Source organism: Lynx canadensis, chromosome B1 (assembly GCF_007474595.2).
Source record: "Lynx canadensis isolate LIC74 chromosome B1, mLynCan4.pri.v2, whole genome shotgun sequence".
Taxonomy (NCBI): Eukaryota; Metazoa; Chordata; class Mammalia; order Carnivora; family Felidae; genus Lynx; species Lynx canadensis.
This window is the reverse complement of record NC_044306.2, coordinates 20117133-20128672: the sequence shown is the minus strand read 5'-3', so window position 1 is coordinate 20128672 and position 11540 is coordinate 20117133.

Genomic DNA, 11540 nt, shown 5'->3' with positions numbered 1-11540 from the left:
GCGGCTGCAGCAATTTAAATTGAAGGCTTTTAACAAATTACTAACCCTTCTCCTCTTAAAAACGATCTTTCATTTGAAATGAAAATTTAAGTTGTTATTTATGCTCTATTAGCATCCTTATGCAGAGACCGAACAACATATTTCACATTTCCAAGTTTTTATCTCTTGATTTTTCTGGAAGGAATAAACTACTCCATTGATTTTTTAAAAGCAAGGTAAAACAATTCATTCGACAAGGGATACTGTACTTTCTTCCTCAGTTTTCTGGTGGCAAAAGATTACATTGAATAGTGAAATTGGCATGAGAGCAGTAAAGTCTGCATTGGGTCCAGATCAGTTCCTTTAACTTCATTAAAATCCCGTTCTGTTGTTTGGATTAAAAGAAAAACAGAGGAGAAACATTTATTTTTTATTTTTTATTAAAAAAAATTTTTAAGTTTATTGTTTTTTAAATTTTTTTTTTCAACGTTTATTTATTTTTGGGACAGAGAGAGACAGCATGAACGGGGGAGGGGCAGAGAGAGAGGGAGACACAGAATGGGAAACAGGCTCCAGGCTCTGAGCCATCAGCCCAGAGCCTGACGCGGGGCTCGAACTCCCGGACCGCGAGATCGTGACCTGGCTGAAGTCGGACGCTTAACCGACTGCGCCACCCAGGCGCCCCAAGTTTATTGTTTTTTGAGAGAGACAGCACAAGTGGGAGAGGGGCAGAGAGAGAAGGAAAAAGAGAGAATCCCAAGCAGGCTTCTCACTGTCAGCGAAGAGCCCAATGTGGGGCTTGAACTCACGAAACCACAAGATCACGGCCTGAGCCAAAACCAAGAGTCGGGCGCTTAACTGAGCCAACCAGGTGCCCAGAGGAGAAACATTTAGATCTGATACAAAAAAAAAAAAAAAAAAAAAAAAAAAAATCAGCAAGTATTTATGATGCAGAAGGAAAAATGGAGGAAATAGAGCTGAGATTATTGGAATTGATAGGCATTAATTATGTCAAAAGCCATGGACTGTTACAAATACTATGTTTTTAACACTATCAACAATAGCCAAAGTATGGAAAGAGCCCAAATGTCCATCGGTGGATGGATGGATAAAGAAGATGTGGTATGTATGTGTGTGTGTGTATATGTATATATGTATATATGCCCTCAAGACCCGTCCATGTTGTTGCAGACGGGAGATTTCTTTGTTTCTCATGGCTTGAATAATATCCCACTGTATGTGTAAATATTCCATTGTGTATGTGTGTATATATATCACATCTTATTTATCCACTCATCCACAGATGGACACTTAGGTTATTTCCATATCTTGGCTATTATGAATAATGTTGCAATGAACATGGGAGTGCAGATATCTCTGAGATACTGATTGCCTTTGGATATATACTCAGAAGCAGGATTGCTGGATCATATGGTAATTCTATTTTTAATTTTTTCAGGAACTTCCATACTGTTTTCTATAGTGGAAAACATTCCCACTGACAGAGCACAAGGGTTTCCTTTCTTCTACTTCCTCCCCAACACTTGTTATTTTTTGTCTTTTTGATAATAGCCATTTAAAAAATGTGAAATGGTATCTCATTCTGCTTTCGATTTATATTTCCCTGATGGCTAGACATGTTGGGCATCTTTTCATGTACCGGTTGGCCATCTGTATGTCTTCTTTGGAAAAATGTCTATTTAGTTTCTCTGCCCACTTAATAGGATTTTATTTATTTTTTTACATGTTATTGAGTTTTATGAGTTCCTTATATATTTTGTTCCTTATATATTTGGATATTAACCTTTTATTAGATATACAATTTACGAATATTTTTCTTTCTCTCTTTAAATTGCCCTTTCATTTTGTTGATTGTTTCTTTTGCTGTGCACAAACTGTTTAGTTTGATATAATCTCACCCATTTATTTTGCTTTTGTTGTTTGTGCTTTTGGTGTCATGTCATATCCAAAAAGTCATTACCAAGCTCAATGTTGAGGAGCTTTTTACTATGTTTTCCCTAAGTTTTTTGGCTTCGGGTCTTATGTTTGATTTTTTAATTTCTTTCAAGTTGATTTTGTGAATGACATAAGATGGGGGTCCAATTTCATTCTTCTGCATCTGATTATACAGTTTTCCCAGCATCATTTATTGGAGAGATTATCCTTTTATCCTGAATATTTTTGACTCACTTGAGAAACTTTGGTTGACCGTAGTATATGCAAAGGTTTCCTACTGGGCTCTCAATTATGTACCATTGGTCTACATCTTTTTTATGCCAGTACCATATTGTTTTGATTGCTATAGCTTTGTAGTACAGTTGGAAATGAAGAAGTATGATATCTCCAGGTTTATTCCTTTCTCAGGATCGCTTTGGCTCTTTGGGGTCTTTTGTTGTTCCATATGAATTTTAGGATTTTTAAAAATATTTCTGTGAAAAATGCTATTGGAATTTTGATAGGGATTGCATGGAATCTATAGATGGCTTTGGTGTAGTATAGACATTTAACAATATTAATTCTTCTGCTCCATGAACACAGGATTTCTTTCCATTTGTTTGTATCTTCTTTTTTTAATTAAAAAATTTTTTTAATTTAAAAAGTTTATTTATTTATTTTGAGAGAGACAGTGCGAGAGGAGGAGAGACAGAGAGAAAAAAAGGGAGTGAGAGGATTCTAAGCAGGCTCCGCATCATCAGTGTGCAGATCAGAGCTTGACGTGGGGCTTGATCTCATGAACCATGAGATCATGACCTGAGCTGAAATCAAGAGTCAGGCAATTAACTGACTGAGCCACCCAACTGCCCTGTGTTTTCTTTTTAAATTAAAAAAAATTTTTTTAATACTTTTTTATTTATTTTGAGAAAGAGAGAGAGAGAAGGAGAGAGAGGCAGAGAGAGAGAGAGAATCCCAAGCAGGCTCCACACTCAGCACAGAGTCTGTCATAGGGCTCCATCCCACTACCATGAGATCATGACCTGAGCCAAAATCAAGAGTTGGATGATCAACAAACTGAGCCAACCGGGCTCCCCTGTTTGTGTCTTCTTCAATGTCCTTCATCAAAGTCTCGTAGTTTTCAGTATACACATAGATCTTTCACCTTGGTTAAATTTATTCCAAAGTATTTTATTGTTTTTGATGCTATTGTGAGTGGGATTTTTAAAAATTTCTTTTTCAGAGATTTTGTTGTTAGCATATAGAAATGCAACTGATTTCTGTATGTTGATTTTATATTCTGCAACTTTACTGGATTCAATGATTAATTATAACATTTCCACTCCCCCACCTGGAGTCTTTAGGGCTTTTTTTTTTTTTTTTAACGTTTATTTATTTTTGAGACAGAGCATGAACGGGGGGAGGGGCAGAGAGAGAGGGAGACACAGAATCAGAAACAGGCTCCAGGCTCTGAGCCATCAGCCCAGAGCCCGACGCGGGGCTCGAACTCACGGACCGTGAGATCGTGATCTGGCTGAAGTCGGACGCTTAACCGACTGCGCCACCCAGGCGCCCCTAGGGCTTTTTTATATACAAGATGATGTCATCTACAAACAAAGACAGTTTTGCTTCTTCCTTTCTGATTTAGATGCCTTTTATTTCTTTTTCTTGTCTAATTGCTCTGGTGAGGATTTCAAGTACTATGTATGCTTAATAGCAGTGGCAAGAGTGAGAGCCCTTATCTTGTTCCTGGTCTTAGAGGAAAAGCTTTCTACCTTCACCTTTGTGACTGGTGACTGATGTTCACTGTGGGCTTATTTATCTGAGGTACTTTCCTTCTATAGCTAATTTGTCAAGAGTTTTTGTCATGAAAGAATGTATTTTGTCAAATGCTTTTTCTTCATCTTACTGACATGATTATTTGATTTTTATTTTTCATTCTACTAAAGTGGTATATCACATATATTGATTTGTGTATGTTAACACATTCTTGCATACCTGAGATAAATCTTACTTGATCATGACATATGATTCTCTTAATGTATTGTTGAATTCAGTTTGCTAATATTTCGTTAAGAATTTTGTATTTGTATTCATCAGAGATGTTGGCCTATAGTTTTCTTTTCTTGTAGTGTCTTTATCTGACTTTGATGCAGGGTAATTGTGGCCTCACAAAATGACTTTGGCAGTATTCCCCCCTCTTCAATTCTTTGTAAGAGTTTGACAAGGATTGGTGTTAGTTATTTAAATTTCTGGTAGAATTCACCAGGGAAACCATCTGGTGTTTGCCTTTTCTTTGTTGGGAGATTTTTGATTACTGATTGAATCTTATTATTGGACTATTCAGGTTTCCTATTTTTTCATGATTTACTCTTGGTTGGTTGTATGTTTTTGGGAATTTGGCCATTTCTTCTAGGTCATCCAATTTGTTGGCATATAATTGCAGTGATTTTTATGATCCTTTGTATTTCTGTGGTAACAGATGCAATGTCTCCTCTTTAATTTATGATTTTATTTATTTGAATTTTCTCTTTCTCTTTATTAGTCTGTCTAAAGGTTTGTCAATTTTACTTATCTTTAAAAAAAAACAGATCTTAGTTTTTTTGTTATTTTTTAATGTTTCTCTGGTCTGTATTTCATTTACTTTTGGTCTGATCTTTGTAATTTTCTTCCTTCAGAAAACTTTGGGCTTAATTTGTTCTTCTTTTTCTAGTTCCTTCAGATGTAAAGTTAGGATCTTTATTTGAGATCTTTCTTTTTTTCTTAATGTAGGCGTTTATCACTATAAACTTCCTTCTTAGAACTGCTTTTGCTACCTCCATAGATTTTGGTATGTTGTATTTTCATTTTTGTTTGCTTCAAGATATTTTCAATTTATCTTTTTATTCCTGCTTTGACTCATTGGTTATTTAAGAGTGTGTTGCCTAATTTCCATAAATTTGTGAATTTTTCAGATTTCTTCTTGTATTTATTTCTAGTTTAATACCATTTTGGTCAGAAAAGATAGTTGATTTCAATCTTCTTAAATTTGCTATGTCTTTTGATCTGTCCTGGAGAATGTTCTGTGTGCTTGAAAAGAATAAACATTCTGCTGCTGTTGGATGGATGTTCTGTGTATGTCTACTAAGTCTAAAGTATGTATGGAATATCTGTTGGTCTGAAGTGTAGTTCAAGTCCATTGTGTCCATATTTATTGTTTGTCTGGATGATTTCCCAAACTCCTAAGGAATCCTTTAATGTAAGAATGGGAAGTCAGGTCTGGCGATATCCAAAAGTTGTATTTAATATTTTTAGAATGTCAACAAATTAGACATTCATAAAAGATAAAGCTATACAGATTTTAAAATATGGATGATTTTCTTTAATTCTATTCAGTATGAAGTCAACACAGTATATTAATGTTGGTTATCTCATACTGATTAGAATCTCTAATGCATAGCCTTATAAATCTTTGATTAATTAAAAATAAAGTAGGTAACTAAGTAAATATACTTTCTTTAAAAAAGATTTTCAAACAACTTCCTGTCCTAGAGTATCTCCTTCAAAAATTGGGACACAGTAAGTACTCCTTTAGTTGAACTCCACTAACTGATTCACCCAACAAACCAATGTTCTCTGGTATTCCTATAAAGCGTACTAACTAATGTCCACTGCAAGCTGAAAACTCTTGAGGTACTCTTCATTTTTTTTGATCTCTTATGCCCATATATTTCTGCTCCCATAATACACCTTGTATATTTTCTAGAACACAGTTGTGTTTGTTGCAAATGTATTTATGTCATTTGTTCCTGCTACCATGATTAGATGATTAGATAATTAGATAATTTAATTAAATAGTATATAAGCTGAGAAAATGAATATAATAAGAGTACTGTTGTTTCTCTAAAAAATAAGCTGGATACATTGGAAAGATGAGACAATAAAACAGTTGCTGCTAGATTAAATTGTAGGCAAACAACTGGAAACAAATAGGAAAAAACTGTAAAATCTGTGACTCAGTTCTTGGATTGCTTTGCCCCACTTTTCACTTTATAGAACGTGAAGCTAGAAAGCAAGGACAATGCATCATTAGCATGGTTTCTGGAAGAAGAAACTCCAGTGAATCTATACAAAGCTTTGAACCTGTATCAAAATATTGGCAAATTTATTTACACAGGTAGCTTTTAAGTTAAAAATAAGTTTTGTAGGTATACATGTAATACTTTTAATGATTCCTCCTCTTAACTGAAATGTTTGATTAAGCTACCCATTACTGATCTCACTCTTATTGAATAAAAGGGTTTCTTCCATTTTTTGCTAACCAAAAATGTACTTTGGTGAGAATGGATTTATAAATATAATAATTTGTTTGATCCTAAGGGATTATATTAATAGACCTCAGCAGTGAACAAACTTTAGTATGCCTAAAATCTCTTGAAGAGCTTACTAACAGTACACATTCTTGGGTTTTAAGGCTGAGATTTTAATTCAATAGGTCTAGCGGGGAACAGGAATTACATTTTTAGTAACATTAAAGGAATGTTGTTTAAAAGAGGATAATCATTGTTTAAATGAGAGCAATTGTTTAAAAGTGGGTAATACAAGGGATACAGGAGTGCTGATGAATAGGGGCACATGTACCCCAATGTTTATAGCAGTGCTTTCAACAATAGGCAAATTATGGAAAGAGCCTAAATGTCCATCAACGGACGAATGGAAAAGAAGATGTGGTTTATATATACAATGAAATACTACTTGGCAATGAGAAGGAATGAAATCTGGCCATTTGCAGCAATGTGGATGGAACTGGAGGGTATTATGCTAAGTGAAATAAGTCAGAGAAAGACAGATATCATATGTTTTCACTCATATGTGGATCTTGAGAAACTTAACAGAAGACCATGGGGGAGGGGAAGGGGCCAAAAAAAAGTTACAAACAGAGAGGGAGGGAGGAAAACCATAAGAGACTCTTAAATACAGAGAACAAACCTATGGGGGTGAGGGAGAGGGGAAAGTGGGTGATGGGCATTGAGGAGGGCACTTGTTGGAATGAGCATTGGGTGTTGTATGGAAACCAATTTGACAATAAATTATATTAAAAAAATAAAAAAATAAAATTCAGCCATTTATACTAAAGAAAAAATAAAAGAATAATAAAAATTGTGTATATTTATATATACAAATATTTATATATACAACAACACTTGTAAAAGGTTTTTATTTAACTCAGTAATTAATGAACAATCTAATAGGATGTTACAATGAGTTCTATGGAGAATTCAAAAGTCTACACATATCTATGCAGTAAGGAACACTGAAATAGATTTGCTTCCATAGAGTTAAAACTGACTTCCTGATGCAAGGTGGAGGGAAGAAGAAAATTAATTATATTTCCATCAGAAGTCAGTCATTTTCTTGTCTATACACAAGAATCGTTTGTCTTGCGGGACACCTGGGTGGCTCAGTCAGTTGAGCGTCCAACTTTCCCACAGGCCATGATCTCACAGTTTGTGGGTTCGAGGCCCACATCAAGCTCTGTGCTGATAGCTCAAAGATGGTAGCCTGCTTTGGATTCTGTGTCTCCTTCTTTCTCTCTGCCCTTCCCTCGCCTGTGTTCTCACTCTCTTTCTCTCTCTCTCTCAAAAATAAATAAATAGACATTAAAAAAAAAAGAATCATTTATATTGCCATCAGTGGTCTGCAATTTACAGAATTACAAATACCTCAAACACAAGGAAGGCTCAGGGACCCCATAGAATCAGATAACCCTAAAGGTTTTGCTATCCAAGGTGGAGTTTGCCACCGAAGACATCTGGTGAATCTCTTTGGTCCATTTGAAAATCTTTCACAATTTTTCCCTATAATATTTTGCTCTGGCAATTCTAATACATTGTGGCTAACGAGACATGATCTGAGGTATCCTTTTAATAGCCTGTAATCAAAGTTGTTGAATGATTTCCCCCATTGGAGAGAATACTAATATGTCCATGTATGTGAATATGATGAAAATGGCTTACTATCTGTAAGTAGACTTGAAGTTCCTGATTTTCTTAAGGCTGTTAACATTTCTGGAGAATCTACCATATGTCGAGCAATGTATTATGCTTTATAATTTAATCCTCCATTGACTTTTACTTCCTCTTCAATTGAACCACACGCTCCCTTGGCTATAAACTTAACTCTTCTATAACTGAAACCTACTTCCAATGTTGAGGTCTCTAATGTCCCTGTTCTTTTCCACTCTTGCTTTTCTTACTGTCAATTCACCTTCTCCTCTATCTTTTTGAGTCCCCAGGATTCTGACAATTCCTTTTTGAACAAGAATATGGCTCCTCCTAGTTTTGTTTTTTTTCCTTTCCTAACCAACCTAGATAAATCCCATCAACCCTTTTCCTTCCCCCACTTCTAGTGCAACTGCTTCTTTGCATTCCTGCCATATGTATCATGCTACATGACCCTAACCTGGCTATTTACAAACTATAAATCTTAACTTCCTGTAAAATAGGGATATAATAGCATATACCTCATAGGAATGTTAAGAATGTTAAGTGAAGCTTTCCATATTAAATGAAGGTAACTTTTTGAAATATATTGGTGAGATTTTTTTCTGTGCTCTGTTCTGACTTTTCTGTTGCTCAACTAAAGGCATCCATTGCCATGGAAAGCATTAGGAGTATGATAGCAGAAATTAAAAGTAGGTAGGAACTTATTAAAAATCAGTGTTCTTATCAATTCCAAGATAAGAACTTGAAACCCATAACCTGATGATAGTTCTGAGAAACAACTTACTGAGGTTGATCTGGGTTTTAAAAGCCTAAAAGATACTTTTCGCATGTTCAAGAGTCAAGGTTGGTTGCATAGCATCCTATAAAGATTGGATTATAAATTTTAGTTGGAGAGGGTGGAAGGTGTCAAAGAAAATATGGCATCAAAGCTAAACCAGTAAAGAAGACTTTATGCAAGGCTATTGCAGTAAGGGAGAGACATGAGAATCCAGTCTGAATTCCATCTCACTGGAACAAAGGGTTTTGGGAATTTTAAGGGGTAGGGTGCAAGGGAGATCATGGGCCATCTGTGTTTGCTAATTGAGTTTAACCAAAGGAAAAAACAAGCTTTCTTGTATCTCCATAACAGGAGGTAGTTTTATAACATGGATCAAGGCACCTCCAAAGTTAGACTCATACTCTCCACAGAGACTGGGAGATAGAAATACTCCTGTGAGGATTAGATTTCAAAGGAATGGCTCCCAGATCCTTGAGAAAGACATTCCTGGGTTGTAAAAGTGGCAGGAAGCTTTAAAAATGATTTATATCTCAAAAGGACAGAAATAATTTATAGTGACAAGTTTTCTAACGTGAACGTTCTAAGAGAAGGGAGGTCAGGGGCCTAGTGTCAGGAAGAAGTCTGTCTCAAGTTTAGTCAGGCTGAGGGGAATGTCTTATTAAAGGTATGACGTAAGGGGCAATTCCCACTGGACAGGAGGGTAGCGTTCTTTCATGCCTTGGTTAGAAAGCAACTTCCAAATGTTCTGACCAGTCACTCAGTGTTCCCCCGCCTGCATGTGCACAGAGGGGAGGGGAGATGAGGGGTAAAGGGGAGGTTGGGGGCTTTGTTGTTGTTGACTGTGGGGTGGGGGAGGGGAGGAGGAGTTTAGGAGGGTGCAGGTGGAGTTTCAGCTGTCGTTTCCTTCCCTTTCCTTTTGTGCTATTGTTGCTAGAATTTGCTTTTTAGATTATAATATTACCATAAACTAGGAATTGTGGGAATAGGCATCACTGAGTCTGAGTAATTAAAGGCTTTCTTTCCTGTCGTCTAAGTTTTGGTATATTCAAAGAAATCGGAAATGTCCCCTCCCAAATTTGGAATTTAGACAGTCCATGTAGCTACATTCAGGTGATGTGTCCCTCTGAATACATTTTAGGATCATTTATAAATCTCTATAAGCAACACTATGCTACCCTTTAAATATAAATATGACCTACATCTCTTGGAGAAAGGACTACACACATGTAAAAAATGGGAATTTAAATACAACCTGATACTACTGGACTAAAATGTATCCACTTTCTTATTTGTCCACAAGGGGCTGCTGTTTCCTTTCCAGTAACACAAGGCAGCAGATCCCAAGAACCCAAGGTACTCTAAATAATTGCCATAGTTCCTGTTTTATAGTTATTTAGTTTTCAGGGTGCTATTAGGTTTGTCCCATAGAAAGAATGTGTAGGATTTTTCTTGTAGAAACACAAATTTTAGCAATAAGTTAGCCCCAAATTCAGCATTGTTAGAGTGAGGGTATGCCTTTTTCCCTTATAATTTCATTTATAATTATTATGTTTTTAGTGATACTAACAGCCTTATAAAAACATCATTATATTATATACCCAATGACTGTGAAATCATCTGCCTTGAAGCATAGCAAAATCATCAATCAGCAAACTGGGTCTAAAATGGGACCATTTTAAGAAAGCTATTCACACTGTAATTTGCAAGTTGATTTTTTTTTTTTTTGAAATTAAAACATTTCTAAAATGCACTAACTATGATTGTTTAAAAAAAGTAATGGCTCTTTTTATGGTAAGGAAATAAATTGAACCTCTGTGCTAGAAAGTGCAGAAAACAAATCAGCTTTCTTTATAAATAGATTTTACTGCTGGTTTAGAAATTACCTTATGTGCTTTTCAGATGATGGAAAAATGAAATCAGCTTCTGTTTGCACTGTGAATGCAGCATGTTTGCTGTGTCACTTTCCAGAGGATTATGGAATGTAGGGAGGTCAGGGTTCTCGAAATGTAGAATTCTAAGAAGTAGCAGAGTGAGAAAACGAAAATAAAGCAAGCCTAGTTGTTTAATATATGTACTGATGGAGTTGAAGGGAAACCCTGGATTGGGAGCTAGCAGGTCATGTTCTGACTTTGACGGAGTCTCAGCAGGACTGGAACTCAGTGAAGGCCAAGGCCGACTGGGCATCAGGCTGACTGGCATCAGAACAGGGAGAGAGAGGCCACTCACTGGCCAGAGGTTATGGCCAGATGTTCAGTGCTCAGTGCTAACCACGGTGCTTATGTACATCCTGAGGGCAGGGCTGACCCACAGTCTGGACTTTCTGGTGACTCTGTGATCTCATTCTGATGGGCGTGGTTAAGCAGTCTTAGAGGTGCTATCTACGGATGCTGGGGTGAGGAGCATGGAGATGTTTCCTTTCCCTAACAAACATTCTTTGTTGTCTATGTTAGGTAGAAGCACCCCAGAGGAGCAGAGACAGACTCTTCAGATGTGGGTTAGAGGTTTGACTCTGTGGAATGAGAGTTCTGGAGTGTCCACTTCAAGAGAGGAGGGAGGAAACCACATATCAGGATGACAGGTGACCCACTAGACTGGATTTCTAAAAAAAGAGAATCCTTAAACCTTAGCCTCCTTGGGCATTACCATGGACTGAGTGGCTTAAACAATAAACATGCATTTCTGTCATTCCTGGAGACTGGGAAGTCCAAGATCAAGGCAAATCCAGCATCTAGTGAGACTTGCTTCTAGGATTCCTGGTAGCTACCTTGTTGTGTCCTCACCTGGCTCAGAGGACTCTGGTCTCTTCCTTTTCCTATAAGAACACTAATCCCACTACACATTCCCTACCTCAGGACCTCATCTAAACC